General features: G+C 37.8%; 1 protein-coding gene and 1 long non-coding RNA gene across 2 annotated transcripts in view; both read right to left on the reverse strand.

Annotated features, from left to right (window-relative positions):
- rap1gapa (RAP1 GTPase activating protein a) overlaps positions 1 to 16,518 on the reverse strand; it is a 128,380-nt gene extending 111,862 nt beyond the window's left edge. Inside the window, exon 1 of the mRNA XM_067446281.1 lies at positions 16,257 to 16,518. The gene's annotated coding sequence lies outside the window, so the exon portion shown is untranslated. The remainder of the gene's footprint in view (positions 1 to 16,256) is intronic.
- On the reverse strand, positions 11,531 to 13,455 carry LOC137079299 (uncharacterized). The gene is made up of 3 exons (XR_010905456.1): positions 13,274 to 13,455; positions 12,545 to 12,612; positions 11,531 to 12,424 (listed from the first exon to the last, which is right to left on the reverse strand). It is a non-coding gene; the product is annotated as an uncharacterized lncRNA (long non-coding RNA).
- Positions 16,519 to 25,267: the final 8,749 nt, after the last annotated feature.

A 25,267-nucleotide genomic window follows, 5' to 3' on the forward strand; every position in this document is an offset into this window, starting at 1 on the left:
CTCTTCACATCTATAGCACTAAGTTAAGTGATCTAAATGTTTATATGTCTGTGGAAGATGTAGGACCATAAAATGTTCTCCTAATTGGTCCAAATGCAAGGATAAGATGTCCTACCTGCCTGTCAACATTCGGCCCCCTTGAACTTTGCGACCTTTTGCCACATTTCAGGCTTCAAACATAATGATATAAAGCTGTAATTTTTTGTGAAGAATCAACAAGTGGGACACAATCATGAAGTGGAATGAAATTTATTGGATATTTCAAACTTTTTTAACAAATCAAAAACTGAAAAATTGGGCGTGCAAAATTATTCGGCCCCTTTACTTTCAGTGCAGTAAACTCTCTCCAGAAGTTCAGTGAGGATCTCTGAATGATCCAATGTTGACCTAAACGATTAATGATGATAAATAGAATCCACCTGTGTGTAATCAAGTCTCCGTATAAATGCACCTGCACTGTGATAGTCTCAGAGGTCTGTTTAAAGCACAGAGAGCATCATGAAGAACAAGGAACACACCAGTTGTGGAGAAGTTTAAAGCCGGATTTGGATACAAAAAGATTTCCCAAGCTTTAAACATCCCAAGGAGCACTGTGCAAGTGATAATATTGAAATGGAAGGAGTATCAGACAACTGCAAATCTACCAAGACCTGGCCGTCCCTCTAAACTTTCAGCTCATACAAGGAGAAGACTGATCAGAGATGCAGCCAAGAGGCCCATGATCACTCTGGATGAACTGCAGAGATCTACAGCTGAGGTGGGAGACTCTGTCCATAGGACAACAATCAGTCGTATACTGCACAAATCTGGCCGTTATGGAAGAGTGGCAAGAAGAAAGCCATTTCTTAAAGATATCCATAAAACGTGTTGTTTAAAGTTTGCCACAAGCCACCTGGGAGACACACCAAACATGTGGAAGAAGGTGCTCTGGTCAGATGAAACCAAAATTGAACTTTTTGGCAACAATGCAAAACGTTATGTTTGGCATAAAAGCAACACAGCTCATCACCCTGAACACACCATCGCCACTGTCAAACATGGTGGTGGCAGAATCATGGTTTGGGCCTGCTTTTCTTCAGTAGGGACAGGGAAGAGGGTTAAAATTGATGGGAAGATGGATGGAGGTCTGCAAAAGACCTGAGACTGGGACGGAGATTTGTCTTTCCAACAAGACAATGATCCAAAACATAAAGCAAAGTCTACAATGGAATGGTTCAAAAATAAACATATCCAGGTGTTAGAATGGCCAAGTCAAAGTCCAGACCTGAATCCAATCGAGAATTGAAATCGAGAACAATCGAGAACTGAAAATTGCTGTTCACAAACGCTCTCCATTGAACCTCACTGAGCTCGAGCTGTTCTGCAAGGAGGAATGGGCAAAAATTTCAGTCTCTCGATGTGCAAAACTAATAGAGACATACCCCAAGTGACTTACAGCTGTAATCGCAGCAAAAGGTGGAACTACAAAGTATTAACTTAAGGGGGCCGAATAATTTTGCACGCCCAATTTTTCAGTTTTTGATTTGTTAAAAAAGTTTGAAATATCCAATAAATTTCGTTCCATTTCATGATTGTGTCCCACTTGTTGTTGATTCTTCACAAAAAATTACAGTTTCATATCATTATGTTTTGAAGCCTGAAATGTGGCAAACAGTCGCAAAGTTCAAGGGGGCTGAATACTTTCGCAAGGCACTGTATGTATATTGATACCTCCAAGCACCCTCCTCACGCAACATCGCACGTTAAACAGATGCCAGTCGCCAAAACAGCAGCCACTTTTTACAGTTCTTCCTGAACCAAAATAACAAGCTTATGCTGCGTTCACGCCATAAATACTGTCATTTTGGAAGAGATGGAAACCCATGAGGTTATACTCAGTGGTTTGTGACTCAAATTTATGCGTTTTAATGGTAACACTATCAACGGCTAAATTAATCTGCGGCAGTTATATGTGGTACAGGTCGGTACTCTTTAAGCTGTTTATGTTCAATATTATTGTAATGTTATGTGCATTGAGACATGAAGTTTAACGCTGCCTCGTGACGCTTTTGTTTGTTCTCTGCTGTAAGTTTCCATGTGTTTTGAAGAAACACACGGCTTTGGAGACGCTCTAATGGGAGGGATCTTATGCATTAACCCCAGCATGAATACAGCACAGTGTGAGGTTCGAAGGAAGAAAAGACTACATAAAATTGATTTCCAACATTCAATTTATTCCAGCGCCAAAATGTCTTTTAAGTCTATAATCCATATCAGAAACCTGCTGGTGAAAATCACAGCATGGACACAAACACAATGATCCTTAGCTTTGAGGTTCATCACCAGGCCACAAACCAGCGGATGCAACACAATCTGACGCCAAGTTTTATCTTTTCACTCTGGGACCATAAGAAATAGGGATAAAAAGGGCATAAAGCACAATCAGAACACAACCAATTACACCACACACTTCTTTCACTGCAAATTTTATCAAATAAATTTAGCCTTGGTGAGAGTTCTCGTTAAAAATTGTTTTACCATTCCCAAACTTTTGAATGATAGTGTATACTTTACACATACAAAGCATTTCACTCCAACAAGCAGGAGGGTTAAATATTTACCATAATCTCTATAGCCATCTCTTAATTATTGTGCCTTTTATGTTCCAGACTTATTCTAAAATGGATCAAATTCATTATTTTTTTCCCCTCTTAAAATCATTACAAATTAATAAATAAATAAAAAATAACGTATAAGTATTCAAAGCCTTTGCCGTGACACTTAAAATTGAGCTCATGTGCATCCTGTTTCCACTGATCATCCTTGAGATGTTTCTACAAATTGATTGTAGTACACCTGTGATAAATTCATTTGATTAAACATGATTTGAGAGGCACATACCTGTCTATATAAGGTCTCACAGTTAACAGTGCATGTCAGAGCACAAATCAAGTCATGAAGTTCAAGAAGTTGTCTGTAGGCCTCCGAGACAGGACTCTATCGAGGCACCGATCTGGGGAAGGGTACAGAACAATTTCTGAAGCATTAAAGGTCTCAATGAGCAGTGGCATCCATCATCAATAAATTAAAGAAGTTTGGAACCACCAGGACCCTTCCTAAAGCAAGCAGTCCGGCCAAACTGAGCAATCGGGGGAGAAGGGCATTAGTTCAGGAGGTGACCAAGAACCTGATGGTCACTCTGACAGCTCCAGTGTTTCTCTGTGGCAAAAGGAGAACCTTCCAGAAGAACAACCATCTCTGCAGCACTCCACCAATCAGACCTGTATGGTAGAATGGCCAGACAGAAGCTACTGCTCAGTAAAAGGCCATCTGGAGTTTGCTAAAAGGCACCTGAGGGACTCTCAGAGCACGAGAAACAAAATTCTCTGATCTAAAGAAACTCTTTTGCCTTACTGGAAAGCATCATGTCTGGAGGATACCAGGCACCGTTCACAGAGGGAAAGATGAATGCAGTAATGTACAAAGTTTTCATCAAAATCCTTGATGAAAACCTGTTCCAGAACACTCTGGGCCTCAGACTGGGTCAAAGGTTCATCTTCCAACAGGACAATGACCCTAAGCACACAGCCAAAATAACAAAGGAGGGGCTACAGGACAACTCTGTGATTGTCATTGAGTGGCCCAGTAAGAGCCCAGACTTGAACTCGATTGAACATCTCTGGAGAGATCTAAAAATGGCTGTGCAAAGATGCTCCCTATCCAACTTGATGGAGCTTAAGAGGTCCTGCAGAGAAGAATGGGAAAAATAGGTGTTCCAAGCTTGTAGCATCATACTCAAAAAGACTTGAGGCTGTAATTGGTGCCAAAGATGCTTCAACAAAGTATTGAGCAAAGGCTGTGAATACATATGTACATTAAACACTTGTAAATGTTATGTACAGTATGTGCAGTATGTACTTATGTACAGTAAACACTTGTTTGTTGCTGGAGTGACATGCACATTCCGTGTGCCTGCACAGTTAATGGCTCGCTGTACCGCTGCTTACCGCTCACGGCCAAACATTCACTGCTAAAATGCGCATCGAAGAGGATCCGCCGGAAAAAAAAAAGGTATCGTACCAGAAATCATCTTTTTGGGACTATTTCCGCAACAAAAAGGAGAATGTTGACCAAAAAGAGGTACTTTGCATGGAGTGTCAAAAAGCTGTGGCCACAAAACAAGAAAACACCACCAATTTGTCTGATCACTTAAAACAGCACCACAAAGCTCTTTACGACGAATACAGTGCAGGGCTCGACATTAACGCTTGTCCGGGACAAGTGGATTTTTTGAAGGGACAAGTGAAAGAGAATTTTACTTGCCCGACGGACAAGAGCTTGATTAAAACAAAAAATAACTAGCGAATCACCGAAATGCAAGAATGTTTGTGCATTAATTTAGTGTAAGTGGAGATGGATAGTGGATAATAATATATAATGAACTGACGATAATAAGGTCGCGCTGTTGATGCTCGTGCAGCCTCTCGAGGAGAAATTACAACACTTGAGTGTTTTCCTGAATACCATCACGACTGAAAATGACACTGATTTCATGACAGTTCCATAAACAACTAATTAACATTCACTTACATTTTAGATGCCATATTTAGTGTTTTTGTTCTATTTCAGCAGTGAAAATCTAAATTACATATATATACATATATTCATATACATATACATGTAAATATATACATATAAATACATATATTCACAGCAGAACCGTAAGGCATCTCACTTACAGCAAAAAGTGTGTTACTGAACGATTCAGCATTTGAATGAATCCTTTGAATGAACGTCTCAGTGACTCACTCATTAAGACTAATAAATAGCTGCCACCTACTGGAGGTTTAGTTTCATGTTTACACATAATTTCCAACATTTCTTTTTGTCACTGGTAACAAAGCTTGCTTATTAGTGATATTACTTATTAATATCACAAAATGGTAATTATTGACTTTAGCCTGGATTGATGGCTGTCAATATCGGAATATATATCGCTGGGGGGGAAAAATATCACAATTTTTTTTTTTTTCAATATCGTGCAGCCCTAATATATATACATATATACACACACACACACACACACACTCACCTATGGTCAGAATGGTCAGACATGGTCAGAAACGATGCTCAGGTAGGTCGTTGCATTTTAAACTATGCCCAATTGGCACTAAGGGGCCTAAAGTGTGCCAAGAAAACATCCCCCACACCATTACACCACCACCAGCTTGCACATTGGTAACAAGGCATGATGGCTCCATGTTTTCATTCTGTTTAGGCCAAATTCTGACTCAAAAAACGAGACTCAACAAACCAGGCAACATTTGTCCAGTCTTCAACTGTCCAATATTGGTGAGCTTATGCAAATTTTAACCTGTTCTGTATTTTGCGTACGTGAGTTTTTGTTGTAGCTGGCTATAAAAAAAAATAAAAAAATAAAAAATGTGTAATGTGCTAATTAATTGAGATTTCTTACAGCTCTTACATGTTGTTGGCCTTGTTTGTTTCGTTGCTTCTATTGCTCTACCCTTTTTTTGTAAGTCGCTTTGGATAAAAGCGTCTGCTAAATGATTAAATGTAAATGTAAATGTTAACCTCTTTTTCCTATTTGTAGTGGAGATGAGCGGTACCCAGTGGTGTCTTCTGCTGTTGTAGCCCATCCGCCTCAAGGTTGTGCATGTTGTGGCTTCACAAATGCTTTGTTGCATACCTCGGTTGTAACGAGTGGTTATTTCAGTAAAAGTTGCTCTTCTATCAGCTTGAATCAGTCGGCCTATTCTCCTCTGATCTCTGACCATTATATATATATATATATATATATATATATATATTTATATAAAAGTGAAGCGCTGTGAATACTTTCCAGACTGTACACTCTGTACACTGTATCTAATAATGGCCAATTACAACAAATCAAATAAATTGTGGATAAACTAGAGAATATTGTACCATTAGTTCCATGAGCTTATTTCAAGACTCAATTTCAAGTCTGTTATCATGCTGTCATGATTTAGACTTTAATAAATACAAAATAATGTTAGATTTTTTATGCGCTTCTGCCTGGTTAAATTCTTGGCCAACCAGACCAGACTTATGCAGCTACTCTGGATATTCTTTGAGACTAAACTTAAAATACTCTTCTTTATGGTTAAAAACAACCAGTTTCATAACCAAAGAGATAAAAGAGGCAGCAAACAGATCAAGGAATCATGTTCAAAATATTCTTCTCGTCTGAGTCACTGGAGAACACAAGTTCACATTAGGTAGAACATCAAACTATCTGCTGATGAGCCACACTGTTTAAGATGCTGTGCTGCTGTTGGGGTCGGATTAGAATCACAGCAAAGCACGCAACAGGCGGAGAAGCAGATGTGCTACACCATGTGATATCCACTTTCACAGAAATAGTAACTGAAGATGCAGCCTCCATTTTCAATTTTATTTACAAAGAGAGTGGACATCTTATCACGTCAAGCTTATCCAGATTCAATCATCTTTACAACACAGTCAGTGTCTATAGACATTCTACTGTCTATGAATATATGAGGGGCAAGCATTCTGCTGAATATTCCAGATATGAATTTGTAAATGTTAAGCAAGCAGTTCCGTGCCATGAGATTTTCTGAGCAGAGGGATCTAATACACAGACCCTAAGTGAAACTGAATTCTCTCACTGTGGACATCACAAATGCTTGGAATAAAAAGAGCTAATTAGGGAGCCTCCAAAAGTTCTCTAATTGAATACATGATTATTTCTGAACCGTGAGACATACTAGGGGGAAAAGGAGAAGAGTGCAGTGAAATCATGCTTAGTAGATAATGCTTCAAATGATTGAAGCATGAGCAATTTCTTGGCAGTCTTATTCCTTCAAAAGTCTCTTAACATTTATATTTCAAATGCTTGGCAGACATATTCCAACCAACAGCCCAAGCCAAGTGGATTTTAAATGCAATCCTCCAACAAAAAATCTCTATATTATATTAGTGCTGTCAAATGTATAATTGCAAATAATCTCATCCTAAAAAAAGTTTGTGTTTATTTGTGTGTATGTGTACTGTATATAATTATTGTTAATAATTACTTCACCTCTCTACAGCCAAAAACCGTGACAGAAAACAGGACCAAAAAAGAGGCAAGGATTTAAGGATGGATTTGCCCAACAGTCCACCTACTCTGCTTGGAACTACAAGGCAGAACCCTCGAGGACCACTCAAGGGATTATTTACAACTGGCATGCCTTTCCTGACTGCTCATTGAAGGTATTTTACCATGCCAGCCTTAACGAGCAGATGAGGGCACGCCTGCCTGTTGATGGTCCTCGGGGGACCTTTGCAAACTTCGTGGAGTGGGATCCCAGTTCACTGTCGGCATAGCAGACTCCATGCCAGTGAGTGGAATTCCTAAGTCTGTTCCCGAGTCTGTTCCTTTGAAAGAAATCCCAGAGTTTGTTCCAGTGAGTAACATTCCTGAGTCTGTTCCAGTGATCGATTCCCCCGAAACCACTACAGAAAGTGCAATCCCTGAGTCTGCTCCAGAGAATGAAATCCCTGAGTCTGCTCCAGAGAATGAAATCCCTGAGTCGGCTCCAGAGTGTAAAACCCCCGAGTCTGCTTAAGTGAGATAAATACCTGTGTCTGGTCTAGGGATGGCTCGATACCACAATTTTGACTTCAGTACAGTACCACAATCTAATACTGAAGTACCGGTATTAAATCGATACCACACGGTCTGATATTGGTGCAGGTATATTGCGCGAGAATGAGTACAATTATGCAAGTTTTGAGTTTATAATGTGGGCACTAATGTTTTTTAGTAAATGAATCAACGAAGATTATCACAACAAATCAATCATTTGAAAACTTTCTTGTGAGAAATTGTTTCAGCAAAAATCTCTCAAAACGAGCAAACTGCTTCTGTCTTTAAAAGACATCGCACCTACACTAAAGCAATCTGCATACTCTGATTCAACATTTTCATGTTCGTCTCAGGATGGCTAACGGAAATCAAATTTGAACATGCAAGCGATTTTATACCATTTCATAATAACTTTTACATGGGATGGGAGCTCATACCAAAGACGCACACAAGCCCTTAGAGCTCGCACATTCCAAATGAAGTTTCATTATACAGTCAAATACACAAAATTATGTGAAAAATGTCCATCTTTAGTGAGTAGCCTATTCACATAAGCACATTCGGTTGTCTTACGTGAATGTAAATAGTGCAATACGTGTGCAAATATTATGAGCTCTCTCTAAATGTCATTGGTTGAAACAAAAGCTGGAGATTTTGTTATATTTGATCTTATGTTATGTATGTGCGTTGATCAGTGTTAAAAGAAAATAAATATCTAAATTAGATGGTTTGAAATATGTACTCACCTGTCGATCTCTTAATGTCTTGTACAAGTTAGGATAGTGACAGATGCTTGGCTGGTTCTTCATCAGTTTTATAAGCAAATTTCACTTCTACTCCTCTGTTTATTAATTCGTTTTGGGCATCTTGAGGGAGATTCAACTGCTTTATCCATTTTGTTCGTCTATAGCTGTGTCTCATTTCGTTAAATTTCGAAGGCTGCATGCGTCCTCCGGAGGACACATCCTGTGTAGGATGCAGTATACAGAGTTTCCTCAATCAGAATTAAACGAGACGTCCTTCGTAGGACACACAGGCAGGAAGTATCACGTTGCTATGCCAACACGTTCAGCCGTGTTGCGCACTCACGGCAGTTATATGAATGAAAATTATTTATAACTTGAAAATGACTATGAAATGTTTCTTGTCTTAACAGCAATGTACTGTTCTAAACATTTAAAATGCACTAAACAGTTGTAATCCTGTTTACCACAACTATCTGTTTGAGGTAATAGAGCTTAAAAAAAAAATGCTTGCATGTATATCTGGCGGTGGTGCCATTTTTTCATATAATATCAAAAAAAATGACGGTTGTTAACAGAGACGCAAAGAATTGTGGGTTATCTCCAGCCATGAAGGCTACACCTCATGCACCCTTCGAATGCGACCTCCGGAGGACGCAGCCTTCTGAAATGAGACACAGCTCCTGTTGTCAGATTTACAGGTTTTGCGTCACTTTGGTAGCGCACTGCCACCTAGCAGTGAACTTCAGAACAGCAGTATACTGAAATGTGCAAAATCATGATATCATACCGTTTGAAATAAAATATATACCGGTATTTTTCCAGTATCGGTATACCGTGCATAGTCTGGTCTAGTAAGAGAAATTCCCCAGTCCATTCCAATGAGGGAAATCTTAGAGCCCAACCCAGAGAGCATTGTACTGTCCATAATGGCTCTAACACATGTGTATCTGGGCCACACACAAATCCACACCATCCTCTGACCAGAATCCAGTGATGGCTATAATCCAGGCCATAAGTGCTCTCCAGCAGACCCTAGCTTCCGGGTCAATGCCACCCTGAGCCTCCCTGAGCCCCTGAACAGTCGGTGCCACCCTGGCCCCCTGAGCTACCTACATTCCCTGGCCCCCTGAGCTGTCAGCACCATTATTTGCATAGAGATTCCAACCATACTGTAGATCCAAAGCAGCATCTCTCAAGGGTGCCAATATTCCACATCTTGCAAGAATTAATTCTTGCAAGCTTTATTTTATTCAAAGAGAAAATGTCCGTCCTTGCTACACTGCTGCTGGTTTATTTGTTTGATTAAATCCATACTTAAATAGATTTTAATATCTAATATCTAATATATAAACATTAATTAGAAAAGGAACACTGTGCAACAACAACAAATGCATAACCACTAACATTCTGCACGATGTAGGCAACATTCTAATATTCAGGCAAATGGAAAGCAACCCACACACCCTCTAATTTTCCTTCATTTTTCAAGCTAAGATGGTTTTGGGAATGGAAAAAGACACATATAAGAACATGCAAGCCTTTTTCCCCTATGAAATACCGCTGACAGTGCAAGCAAGAGGCAGCTCTGCTCTTTGTGTAGCAACTGAGATGAGAGGAATATTACAGCATCAAACAGAATGGCTCAGAAAGGACCAAACACTCACCAGGAACTCAATCACTCCATGATGCCCAGAGATTTTGAAATCTTTAAAAAGGAGCAAACTTTACACTGTTAATTATTTCCCTGTTAAATAACAGGAAATTACTGGCAGCAGGGTTACCATTATTTTCCTGTTATTTAAACAGTTAATTCATGTTAATGTTTTTTTACAGCGCACTCCCCGTAATGTTTTTCAACAGGAATTTACTGTGAATCACAGAAAAAACAGGAAACAACTGGCAGCAGTGTTACCATTATTTTCCTGTTAAATAACTGAAATATTTAATTTTATAAAATATTTAAAATATTTAATCACAATATAAAATTTTGTTTCCATTAAATATTGTTAATTAGGGTTAGTATATAACGTGTACTGATTGTTATAGACATATTCTAACTTGAGTTAATACAAGAATAGGCATAATCCATCAGATAACACTTAGTGGAAAAAAAGTGAAAAAAAACCCCGAATAATTCTGTGTTGAAATTAACTTTTTTTTATTGTAATACAAACACTGAAAGGTAAATCCTTACAAATGTAGGCACACATGGATCAGACCAATCACAGAAATATACATATCATATTCATTGCTGATGGAAAATAGCAACTGTGTCTAGCAAAGACACTTGAATTTTGCGCTAAGTCAGTGCAAGATAAGGCCCTAAACTTCAACATTTAAAGGTGCACTATGTAGTATTTTAGTAGTAAAAAATCCAAAATCCACTAGGCCAGTGTTATATATTTTGTTCAGTTGAGTACCAACAATATCCCAAATGTTTCCAACTATTAGTAAATTGTGAGAAATTTGCTATTTTAACTAAGGACCCGGGATGTTTCAGCATAGCGTTTGAGCGAGTCGCCTGTAAATCGCGTCATATCTGCGTTACCCTCGGTTTTATTCTGCAGAAGCGCTTTACTCTTAGCAGTGTGAACACAAAGAGTAACGTCATATCATTTTAAACACACTTAAATGTATCTAATATGATAAACAGATCTGCTTTACCTTATAATCAGGACCAGAAAAAGCGGAATTGCGTGCGCCCGACTGTGTCCCGTCCCGTCATAATAAAAGTCCCGGTGCTCGCGAGCCGTGTGTTTGTATAACAGTCGCTACAGCGGCCGTGCTCAGCTCCACAACACTCGGTCCTGCTCTGCTTTACACTACAGTAATGTTAATAACCGCATCCATGAACATGATTTCTGCCCGAGTCCTATTTTACACCGGCTGTGAGGTGAAGACCACATGTCCCAAGATACTGCGCTCAAACTTGGCGTCATCAAACTACGCCTTTGTTTAGAATAGGCGCCCTCCAGTGGACGGAAAGTTGCATTGTGCACCTTTAATGTTCCCTGAACTGCTAAAATTCAGCTAAAAAGGCTCAAACCAAGGATATACGCTGACTCCTGGTCACATCAAATGTTACACATAGGCTCAGATTAATCACAAACAAATCTCATTTTCTCATGTTCGTGGCTTAAAAAGTAGCACATATATTTTTAATGCATAAGATGGGCTTACATTTGGAAATATATTACATCTACATTTCAGTGGTAATACATAAGGTGTTGATCATGATCTTTCTTTATTATTGTTAGCACTACCTCAAACTAAAGCGGCGTCTCTTCGGAGCTGTCATTTTCTTAAGTGAGCCGCGGCAATGTTTCAAATGAACTTCTAACACTAGACAAATGCCTTTATTTTCAACGCAATCGCCTTGTACCCAAACCATTTCGAAAACTAAGGAGCCATTTGTTTCAATTACAAACAAGCTCCTCGGTGCCAGGTTTGTGGGACTCATGTTTCGCGCTGTAGAGGATTTTAAAAAAAGTGACGTGAGTGGAAGGGAGGCGGTGGTGCCGGGACAGTGTGTGTGAGAGCGGGAGGCAGAGCGGCAGAGAGATCATAGAGAAATGCGACAGAGTTGCGAAATTGCAGGCGCGGCTCGCGGCTGTTATTTTAAATATTTCGGCTGTTATATTTTAAACTAATCGGTTAACCGGTTTCAATCGGCTAATGAGGCTCGGTGGTTGGTAAAAAAATGTTTTCCGTTTTCGCCATCCCTATATCACACAACACACTGCGATCACTCTACAGCCGAAGGACGTGAGGATGAGAGCAGTGATATATCTGCCTAGGAAATCGCCTAGTTTTAATCTGCATCGCTATTTGTACTCGTTGTGAATACGCAGGCCACAAAAAAACAAGAACAATGCATGCAGTGAGACAAAAATGCATTTGCCCACATATCTAAATGTAGGAAAGAAGTTGAATAAGCCCTATTTCTAAAAACGGTGAAGTGTTCATTTAATAAAGAGCAATAAAAAATAAAAACACTGTCACTGCTTAGACAAGAACCATTTTCTCAAACCACACAATGAGGATCCTTTGCAAAGTCTCAGGTCTGTATGAGAGAGAGAGAGATAGAGAGATATGAGTTCCATAATTTCACATTTTTTATCCAAAATTATATCACATGGCTTGACCTAACAAAAGCTAATTTTAGACACAAAGTGTTACTCACCATTTTCAAATCAAAAAAGATCAGGGATGGACGGATGAGGGATGGTTACCCTACATTTACATCTGTAACTAAAAAACAAACAAATGTAAACACTGATCTACAACTCAATGATAATCAAAACAGCAAAAACAACAACACAAAATATGGTACAATATGTCAATAGAATTAAAAGATAATAGCTGTTCACACAGCTAGACAATGCACTAGCTGTTTTTGCTAGATTTACCTCATTGATAAGCTAAAACCTACGTTACACATAAAATAGTCACACCAGCATGTCTGTAGCCCAAACAGCTATAATCCATCAAAAGATGAGCCGCTGACATGAATTCATCAAATACATTCTTAGACTAACTATCTAGCATCGTAAACAGCTATCAGTAAATAGATTTGTGTCAGCAGTTTGATTTTCAGGATGAATCTGCTTTAACCAGACGTGCACATGGCAACAAATTTCAAACAAACTTGACCACGGGAATGCTATTTAAAAGTCCAGGCCATATGTTTATAGATCTTAATGCACTTATTTGAACGTCCATTGATGTATGTTTCTAAACATTAATTGACAAACTATCGAAACGTTGCTAGCTTGAATCACATTGGCTCATTAGCTAACGTTACATTTATAATTTCATGTGGTTTATGTCCGTGGCGTTTTTAGTATACATCAACATCACCAATATATATATTAAAACTATGCATGACTTTTAAGAAACTCTTTAATCTCACCGTATTATTGTGATTCTGGTCGATGTAACCACCGCGATCTTTCGACATGCATCTCCGTGTTCGCTGCAGGTTCAAATTGCGCCTTCTATGCTCCTTCCAGAATGAAAAAATACTGTATGAACATGTTATTTCATATAGCGGCGCCAAAACAGGCGCCTGCCAGCGTGCTGCGCGCGTCATGCGAATATGCGAATATTTACACCATGTTCAGAAAGAACAAGTCACACACACACACACACACACACACACACACACGAAGCGCAGTTCCTCAACTATAAATGTACAGTGCGTCTCGCGTAAAATCCTGTAATAAATGGATTGTACCGTTGACTATTGACTGAATAAGTCGTTGTTTAGCAACCTAAAAAACGACATAAATGGCTACTTCTCCACTGATAAATAGCCTAGATAAATAACTTTTATTTAACTATAGCCTAAGCATAAAATTGCATATCGGCATCTCCAAACCAACATCTTTGCTTGAGTTTTCGATTTTGCGGTTAAATAACAAAAATTAGGTGTTATTTAACAATGAGGTGTTAAATAACAAAAATGAGATGTTATTTAACACATATTTCCTAAAATTAACAGTAAGGCGCAGTTATTAAAAATAACAGGTTAATCATGTTGAAATTTGGGTGTAAATTAACAGAAACATTTAACAGTGTAGTTCATTAGAATGAGTGTTTTTGTGACAGTTACAATAATCTCCTTAGCTGTAAAAATTGCTACCTGATCTGAGCTGAAAAATTAAGTCTAATTCACCATTTACTTACCTTCATGTCATTCAAAACCAGCTTTTCAAACATCAAAAATTATGCAAAGAAATTTAGTTTTTTTCCGTTATTCACTGAAAATATGAATACCTTCTGCTTTGAGTTCACATGTGCTTTTTTCAATGTTGATCTGGTTCACAAAAACATCCTTAATCATCGCTCCCCAATCTGACTGATCAGGTTCTCAAGATCATCCAGATACAGCAGTTCTAAAGTAAAAATCTCAGTAGAGGTGAAGATTATCAGAAAATAACTTATATTTTTTATCCTGTTCCTCACATAAAGTCATCCGATAGTCTAAGAGACTTGGGATATGAGTCAAATGAACTATGGTGCATGACATTCCCAGACAGACCTCATTCATTTTCATTATACAAAAAAATAGAGACCAGGAATTTTCAGGAACAAAATAATCTTTTTGTATTCCACATTAAAGTCAAATGTGTTCCAAAGGACATGAATCAGTAAAAAATTGCCAACTATTCCTCAAAATTGGCTTAGAGCGGAAAATGCAATAGTCCATTCTTCTCTATTTTGACGTATATCAAAATGAAACTGATTCTCGAACAAAAAATGTAAGACGGGACTTGATTTTTTCCTCATGGAATTGATTGGATCATAGGATGGTAGTGGTAGTTTGCTATTGATGTGATCACATGTTAGTTCCTTAAGGCCACAACATACTCTGCAAGAACAGAGAAAAAAATTACTCATTTTGTTCTCACAGCTCTGGTTTTGGAATTCTTGCAGCTTGTTCTCGACATATTTCCTAGGCAGAACTTTTTTCTTGTGCGCGAGAACTATTGTGTGATTGGTCATACATTTAAAGTGGGTGTGGTTAATGCAGATAAATGCAGATGTTCGGCACCTGCTTTTCTGGTGAAGTATGAAATGTCCTGGCCAGAACAAACTTTGTTCTCACCACCTTGAGAAAACGAACACATTTCTTTGTTCTTGAGTATGTCCCAAGCTTTACACAAATCGCATACTTCCTATGGTAGGCGAAAAACAGTATGTGACAAAAGAAGTAGCCCTATGTCTGAATTCACAGTACTCATAAAAGAGTAGGCAAAAAGTACACCGATTACCTTCTTCAGGCGAGATACTGAAGTGTGTAGGCCTATACGATGGACACTTTACTATAACATGAGGCCACGTTAGAGGATTTTTGAATGGCAGTGAAGTGATGCAACTGACGCTGGTAAGCATGGCAAATATAGTATGTCTGGATTACATATATATAGAGAGAGAGAGAGAGAGAGAGAGAGAGAGAGAGAGAGAGAGAGAGAGAGAGAGAGAGAGAGAGAGAGAGAGAGAGAGAGAGAGAGAGAGAGAGAGAGAGAGAGAGAGAGAGATGATATAGTTGTATGTATAGATGTAACTCCAACTGCATGTTTTTGGATTGGCACAGCCGAGACTCGAGGCGGACAACCTCTTGCTGTGAGGCAACTGCTACCCACTGAGCCACTCATGTGTACAGAAATTAATTACCAAAGTACACAATAAGTGCATTGTATGTATTTTTATATTAATACAAGTGATAAGGACAGTTAATATAAAGCAAGTCCTTTTGAATAAAGAGTTAATTTAGTCTAACTTAAGATGGCAGTTAATTTCACACCACAGAAAGCATATTGTAGGTTGTGTTGTCAGAGAAACACTAGTAGCTACTGCTTGAATCCACAAACGGCAAAATCATCTGAAACTCAGTGTTTGTATCATGCGTTCAAACTTGTAAGTCAAAATAAGACAATAATCACATTCAACTATCTACTGTGTAGCCTTAGGTACCCTCGTCGACCAAATTCATCGGCCATAGTCACGCTTTCAACAGCAATAATAACATTCTACGCAGTTGAATAAGACGGTCTCAAAATCCAGCGAGTTGCCTGTGTGTGTTAGTGCATCACAGCGCGTGCAGCTTGTTTGGTTTCAGTTAAAGCATAATTATTAAAAAACATTAAAATAAAATAATGTCTAGATAAGCAGTTTATTAATTTTTTTAACACAACCATAATCCCAATAACCAAACAAAATGTAGCCTCGAGCAGATAGGCTACCAAACTGAAGATTTTCCCCTCATGTGCAGTAGCCTATCTTACTACAGAAAAGGCGTAAAACGAAGCATGATCTTGGATAAGCTATACTTCTCAGACTCCTTAATTTTCCATATTTCAAAGGAAAGCATACAAAGTATGTCGGCTTACCTTCTTCTGTCTTCTTTGGTTTACTTCTCTTGTTTTCACCATGCGATGTGAAGTCCAGTGATGCGGGCGCGCTCGTTACAGTAAACTACACTGAGCACTTAAAATAGACAATCTGTAGGCAGCAACAGAAAGATCCATTTATGCTCTTCCAGAGTATAACACAGTGTAGCAGGAAGGTTCACTGATGTACTGAATAATACAGAGCGCTGCTTTTCCTCTCACACAACTGTACAGATCGAGGCAGAAGAGTCTGAGACATCTACACGTGACAGCACTGATCCGACCCTCTGTGTTGCTGTCAGAATAATATCCTTAAACAGGCAACTAAAATATTTTCATATATATATATATATATATATATATATATATATATATATATATATATATATATATATATATATATATATATATATATATATATATATACACACACACACACACACACACACACACACACACAAACACACATTATGCTTCATAAGCTGGGCTAAATGGGCTAATTTTGAATAACATACAACATTTCTTTTTATGTTAACATTTTTCTATCACTGAACATGTTGTACAAAAATGTTTATTTAAACATTGGTATTTCCAGATAGCACACATACATCGCAGTGACATATATGCGTGTTTTCATCTGGAAGCATTTTTAGTGTTTGCTCATCTGCAATGCCTCTATGACCCATTTCCTGTCAGATGTTACATAATCAATTAGAAAATGCCTTTATGATGTTTATGATATGGAATATGTAAAACTAACTTTTTAAAGACTTTCCAGAATGAGCTCTTTATAAGACATCTTGGAGACATACATGTGCTATCTGGGTTTTTGCAATAACTTAAACTTTTATCAACAGTTGCAGAGTCTTTAAGGTTTAAGACACTATGTGAAGAACATTACAAAGAATACAATTACTTAATAGGCACATATATTTGCAATACGAAGTGCTTTTGGCTCTGAATCGGATTCAGAGAGCCATTTGATTTTTCTAGCCTGTCAAATGTAATCCACTTTTTATCCATGAGTGTAAAACTGCATCCTTGATTGCTCTTTTCATTTTAAAACCCTGGGTATGTTATTATAAAATCTTCAGACCCATGCTCCAACCGCACGGCATTACCATTCCCGCTGACATTTCAAATGTCAAGGGTTGCATTTCTTGCAGTTTTGAAGTGAGGGCTGACTTGGAGAAATGACCTACTAATCCCTTAAATAACTCTGACATTTTGTTGAAAGAACAAGGGTACCAACAAAACCAAGGTAAAAAGTAATTCTGCATGCTTATTATTATTAAGACTTATTAAGAATTGAGTTGAGTTAAAGGTGCACTATGTAGGATTTTTGCAGTAAACTATCCAAAAACCACTAGGCCAGTGTTATATATTTTGTTCAGTTGAGTTCTTACAATATCCCAAATGTTTCCACATACTTGTAAATTGTGAGGAAAATTGCTATTTTAACCAAGGAACCGGGACGTCTGAGGGAGTCGCCTGTCAGCGTCATATCTGCATTACCCTCTGTAACAGCAGCCGCTGAGCGAACGCACAGAGCAATGTCATAACATAATTTTAAACACACTTAAATGTATCTAATATGATAAACAGAGCTGCATTACCTTAGCCTGACGTGGTCATACTCAATTCTAGTCAAAATATGAGTCTGAAACTGCTCCATTGGGCTGTGATTATGGGGTGTGTTTCAAGCGAACCAGGAAAGACATCAATTGGATAGACCTACAACCAATCAAAACAATGAAGGGACGCATTGTCAAATGTCAACATAGTTCAACTGCACTGTGTTGCCAAGTCCGCGTTTTTTTCCCGCGGGTTGTTTTCTATGTACAGCCATTCCCATATATTTGACTTTGGGCCATCAAACTTGTGCATGGTTTAGTTTATCACAGATCACCTTCGCTGAGTATCAAGTCTGAAAATGATGAAGATTCTAATAGAAGTGTCTTCATTGACACAAAAGCAAGCTCAGGTAATCCACAGTGATGCAAGACCGCACGCAAGCACAAACACGTGAACGATACCGGGCAACGACAGGCGTGCTTGTTAGTGAATATCCATGGTAACTAACTAGTGGCTGGAAACAGAACAAAGGAGATAGGTGAGTGAGAGAAACAAATCCATGAAAAGGACACTAAAGCTAAGCTGAACATAATGGTTGCAGAAAGCCCCCCTCCGGAAAGGCTCAACCTCGCACTATAGCAGATTGACAGAATAGTAGGGAGGGTGGGGGCTCTGGGTGTGGAGAAGAGGACGGCGAAAAACCAGACATAGGCAGGAGGGGCCGGGGTGGAGCACACATCAGAACAACCCCTGAAGGAACCAGGGAGTAGGCAATAGAAGGATGATGCAGATGGAAGCCCAAAGCAAAGGTGGTACACAGGCCCACAGCAGAATCGATAGGACGAGCCAGGGTGGAGTTAGTGGCCTGACCACCAACGATGAAGCCTAGAGATCTGGAGACCCGGCTGTTGTACTGAAGAGATTCCGGTGAGACCAAGGACCAAGGCGGAGCCCAAGGGGTGGTGGGAAGAAGCACAGCGAGAGGCTTGGTCGTCCGCGATGCAGACAGCGCGAGACTGGCCAAGGTGAAGCCAACTGTTCGATGGCCCAAGGTGGAATTACGGGAATGGTGGCCAGAAGCAAAGCCAGGGCATGCAATTATTCCAAATGTGGAATATGAATTCCAAATGTGATCAATGTTTGCGTAAGTAATAGATGTGTTGGGGAATTTAACATGTGACATTTTAATTATATTCTGCTGAAAATAACGAATTCTGACTTGAAAAAAGATTTGCTCATTTTGCTGAGAGAGATTCAAAGATCTAAACTTTCCTATAGCTCAAACAGTAGAGCATCGTGCTAGCAATGCCAAGGTCATGGGTTTGATTCCCAGGGAAAGCAAGAATTGACAAAATGTAAAATATGTACCATGAATGCAATGTAAGTCGCTGGATAAAAGCGTCTGCCAAATGCATAAATGTAAATGTAAATCTGAGCCCGTAAAATGATCCGAACTTCGCACTACTACAAAAGAGCAACCCCTAACACAATGTATAAAAGTATCGCAAGATTCGGCGCCTCTCACGGTTCAAACAAATAAGTCTAGGCAACAATCTCAAGCCCTTCTTCTCATATATCAAAATCCTCCAGCATTTCTCTTTAAAAATTCTCATTTTAGGCCTTTATTATCCCCATGGAGCCATGTGGAACACTTTAATGATGGATAGATGCACTTTTATGGACAGAATACCCATTCACTGCCATTCAAAAGTATGGAAGAGGCAGGACATTTTTTAATATAACTGATTGTATTTGTCTGAAAGAAGAATGTCAATATCACCTGGGATGAGGCAAATTTTCATTTTTGGGTGAACTAACCCTTTAAGTAGAGAGCACAAACAAGGTAATTGACTAAACAAAGCTGAACTCAACTATCAAAGGTAACATAATAAAGAAGTGGCAGGAAACTGATCAAAGAAACAAATAAAACACAAGTTACAAACACAAATTTGACATGATATGTACCATTCATAAAAATGTTATTGTGTACCTATATTGCACAAACATGTTCCCATAATAATTAATTATTAATTAAATATTAATAAGGGGAGATCTGTTAGTATTTTAAGTTAATTTTTGTCATTTAAAAGGTTTTCTGGTATGTTTGTTTTTTGGGGTTACCATTGTGCTGAAGAGAAGAGCCTGTGGTTCGATTTGGGCCGACTGGCCGACGGCCGTACACCATTAGGACTATATTACCATATAAAGTAACAGCTGTGCTTTCTTCAGCACAGTGATATTCTCTTTGCTAAATACTTTACTACAAGCACGTGTGCATGTACTATTGTTAACTAGGTTTGAAAATAGGACACATTTTGTAAAATTTTAAAAAGTAAAATTTTCTCTTAATGTATGTTTATACTGTATGAGTAAGCAAATATGTCTACAATTAATTATACACAGGCAGTACCATATCCAATCACACAATTATTATGAAGTATATTTCTGAATATAAAATTACATACACAATGATATATTAATAAATATGGATTTACATATTTTTCAACATAAAAGCCAAATTCAATTGAATGTATTATTCAATATATTTAAAATTTCTTAACAATATATTATTCAGTATATTTTCAAATATACTGTTATATCATTCCATATATTGATAATTCATAGCCTTATAGGGAAATTTTCTTTCTGTGAGGGTAGGCAGACTGTTTATAGAAGAGCCACAAACAACAGCAATTATAGCAATCCAATTCTTAATAAATTAAAGCAAAATGGCCTTAAAAGTATTGCTATCTAACAAAGCTTTTAATTTTCAGGTTTTAAGCAGCACAATTGTTCTTTCTATATTGCTTTAATATGTTTTCACAGTTTATCCCATATGCTGATAGACTCTACTGTCCTTCAGCTATCTTTTAAGCTGCTCACTCACCTGCTGCTAGCAAGATCACATGTACAATATGACTATACATGCAGTCTTTATGTTTTGTTTTTGTTTTTTGTTTTTCTGTTATTTGAGCTCATAAACAATGTATTCTTTGCCCTGGGGCTCTCTTTACTGTCCGTGCACATGAGGCATAACACAAATGAAAATGGGATGGTTGTCCTTTTCAAGTACATGACTCATGAAGTGCATAGACACACAGGCATCTGTCAGATATTGCACAGGCCTTGCCCTGAGGCATGAGGCCACTGGTTACAGCGTAATGCTGGACTGAGGTGAGTGGGAGCTTTTATGCTGCATTATACTAAAATTATGAGTACAATCATCATGTTCTGGGTCAAATTGACTCTAACTGAATTCAATACAAAATACAAGACAAAACTCACATAGTATTTATCTACTAAAAACACATATGAGAACATATGATTTTTAAAACTGATTTTGATTTTTTATGTTTTTATATATTTTTTATAATAATACCAAGATTGTTCGACTCCTAGAAAAAACTGCATAATCAGCATATTTTTCTAAATGAAAGCAGGGTATAGTTGAGAAGCTAACATAGCAAACTATTTTTTGTATTTTATTTTGACTTTAATCATGAAATTACGAGATATATTTGACTATTTTGTGTCTTGTGTCCCTTTGCTTGCTATATAGAGATCAGAAATTAGTACAGGTCAAACTGACCAAGTGGTATATCACCCAAACATTTTAATTCTGTCATTATGTACTACCCTCAGGAGACTTGTTTGGTAGAACACAAAAGAAACAAAACAACAATGTAGACAAAAAAACAACAACAATATTCTCTTTTATCATATGAATGATATTAGTGTATAATGAATTGCGCATTTTTTAGTACTAGGATGTATCACTGAACTAAAATCCACTTGGCTCTTAAATATATAACCAACCTGAAATAGAACCAATATAACAGTTGCACTCCCCCCACAGCAGTAGCTGGGCTTTTACAGCGAAAAGCATTGATTCTTTCATGTGTTTATCTCAGTGCGAATCCCTTCACATCAGCCCTGGCTGACTCTCTGACATCCACAACTCAAACATCAAAGACGGCCCCTCCGGAACTCTTTTCAGCCCACAACAGAGAACAACCCACCCTTCAAACACACTGGCCCTCCCCCAGTCCCTTCAGCATGGTCCTGATATTTGGAGAGAGAAAATTAATCACACTTCTCATGCCCTGAACCAGTCTTATACATAGTCATTATCGTTGCCTTAATGAAATTCAGAGCTCCTTTCCTCGTTGGAGACGCAGAGAAGCGGAGGAGTACCAGACAATAATGTCAAAGTTCTTTGTTACATGGCTGGGACTGGAGGATGTGAAACAAATGGCTCTCATAATTGTTGCCATGCAGCGAGTTAGAATGTCACCTTGTTTTTCTTTTTTAAACGGTACCCTGTAATTATCAGAAGATAATAACAGTGCCATTGGTGTCAATACTTTCTTCCTGAACAAGTGCAATGGTGCAAGGACAACAAATCTGACTTTATTTGGCTCCTGATGCATGAATAAAGAACTAAGGCTCTTTTGTATTTATTACAGGCTGTTCTGAACAGTCCTACTATCTAAACTTCAACCCATATCTCCATGAGAGGAAGCAATCCAAGACAGGCTGACCTATTTTAATGTATATTTGATGAAAAAGGCACTTCCACTATGAATTGTTGATGCTAGAAAAGAAAGGAGCGAGTTAGAATTAGTCACTAAATTCCTTATGGCACTGATAATGTATTTGTGATTAGTTTTATTTTACTGTTTCGTGTCTTGTTGACTCCATTTGTCCTTTTTTGTTATTTTCATCCATTTTTTAAATGTGTGCCTATAGCTTCATAGAGCTGAATATATATTAACAATTATAAACATAATCCAAGAGTTTCAGTGTTTCTGCACTGTCTCTCATGTCTTTTTAGTTATTTATGCACAGTGCACCATTTGTAACTTTCCCCACTGCGATTTTTTTGGATTCCTGCAATATTAAATATGCTGCTCTGCAGAGATTTTGTTACAGGATGAAATCATAGAGAATAAATTCACACAGTGAATGACATGAACAGCTTGAGAGACAATGATTACATAAACAAAAGCGAATTAGCATGAATTCCTTTAGCTGAAATTCAGAGCAGGAAGCACACACTGTTCTTTCTCTAATTCATAAATATTGAAAACACCATGTAATATTTAAACGCGCACATACATACACACACAAACATATCTGTGGACTCTGACATTGGTTTCCATATAAAGAACTGAAAAAACATCCGATCAAGAGAAAGTGCCTCACTTGCTCTCTGAAGATTCAACTTCTCTTCATATGCAAATAAAGCTCTCAGAGTAAAACGAGCAAAGACATTTCCAGCAAAGATAGCTGATTATCTAAAAGTCACGGCTGCAGTTGTATTTTCACATCTATCAGGCATCCTTTGTGCTCTATCAGAATAAATTACATTCATATTCTTTCTGAGACATAGATTGTTATAATCTTGTTTGAATCACTGAGCAATTTTGTATTTGTATTTCAGTTTTGTGTTCAAATTCTAAAACCTTCCAATCGTCAGTCTAAAAATATTTGATATCCCTATTAAATCATTTGTCATAATTCAATAATTTATTTAAATGATTTCACCATGATGCAAATGAGTCACAAGAAGATAAGTAGATGGCAAATTATTTATCTGAAAGTAAAAGCAATCTCATTCTGGCATTAGATGAAGTGGGATCTTGAGTGGTTCTGGGAATTTTACATAGCTGGCAGAAAAGCACTTTAAAAAACCTTTAATGTTCAGATATTTCTTGCAGCTGAGCATTTAAACCTACCATTAAATCTCTTCATAATACCAATCAGTAACATTATGTTATCTTGATTCAAATATACAAAGCAGCATACCAATATTGTGTGCCTAGCCTATTAATTAATATTTAATTACTTAGTTTGTCACACCTTTTTCCACATTCTGACATGTAACCAAATAAATATTTTTATAATTAACTGCAGGGCCGTAACCACCATAGAAATTGAGTGTGACAATTCCCTCGGATAATAAGAAATGGCCAAATTGTCACCCCAATATTTGATATTCTTGATGCTGCTCAGCTGTACTACATTACACTGTTTGTTGCTCGAATGACAAAAGTAAAATGTCACATTTTTAGGTTGGTATGCCACAACAGAACTGGAACTTTTACTGATCTTATTATTTTTTTTAATTATTTCTTTAAATCCCTTTTAACCCTTAAATGGTTAGTTCACCCAAAAATGAAAACTCTGTCCTTAAATACTCACCCTCATGTAGCTCGACACCCGTAAGACCTTTCCGTAAGACATTCATCTTCGGAACACGAATGAAGATATTTTTGTTGAAATCCGATGGCTCAGAAAGGCGTCCATTGGCATCATTTCCTCTCTCAAGACCCATAAAAGGCACTAATGACGTCGTTAAAAAGTCCATCTCACTACAGTGGTTCTACAATAATTTTATGAAGCGACGAGAATAGTTTTTGTGCGCAAATTAAAAAATTAAAAAAAATAATTAGTGATTTCATGATTTAGATGATTGCATGATTCTCGTGTCAAACCGCAAGCTGCTGAAATCACGTGACTTTGGCGAGCCGAATCATGAATCGATACACTGATTCATAACGGTTCGAAGCTTTGTTTTGAAACCGGCCCATCACAAAGTTGTTATTTAGTTTGTTGTTTATTTGTGTACAAAAACTATTCTCGTCGCTTTATAAAATTATTGTAGAGCCACTGTTGTGAGATGGGTTTTGTAACGACATCTTTAGGGGTCTTAAGAGAGGAATTGACATTGGAGTCAATGGAGCCCTTTCTCAGCCATCTTATTTCAACAAGAATATCTTCATTTGTGTTCCGGGGATACAGGTGTCTGACAGAAAATGACAGAATTTTCCTTTTTGGGTGAACTAACCCTTTATTAATTTAATTTCTTTAAATAGACCCCATGATTATGGCCTTGGTACTGGATGAAAAAATTCACAAAATCATGAAATAAATGTATTGATTAAATAATAATAATATGTTAAACTATAAGAAAATTGAGAAAATGCTGTAACAGGATAAAGCACAATGTGTGCAGCTCAGACATCATGTTGTCTTTTGGGTTCTGTGGTCTGTGAGTCATAGATCCAGTGTGAGGAGCATACAGGGTGAAAAGATTATAACAAGGACGGTGTCTCTAGCTGTAGGCCTACATCCAACTAAGGAACTAATTTAATTAGAGGACTGAGAAGAGAAGTCATTCCGCAACTCTCACTAGATTCATTATACACATCGTTCTGTGGCCTAGTTCTGCCTCAAGGCATAGGCGTTACTTAAGGTAAATTAGAGGATTTTGTTTGTTTGTTCTTCTTTAATCTTAAAAAGGGCTGAGAAAATATTTTCTGGTGCTATGTGAAATTGTAATGTGGTGAGAGTTTGGCTATGACAGAGGAAATCAGAGGGGAGCTGAAGATGAGAACAGAAGCTGCAGAGAGAAAGCAATTAATAATCTCTTC

The sequence above is a fragment of the Pseudorasbora parva genome, chromosome 6 (assembly GCF_024679245.1).
Source record: "Pseudorasbora parva isolate DD20220531a chromosome 6, ASM2467924v1, whole genome shotgun sequence".
NCBI classification, from domain to species: Eukaryota; Metazoa; Chordata; class Actinopteri; order Cypriniformes; family Gobionidae; genus Pseudorasbora; species Pseudorasbora parva.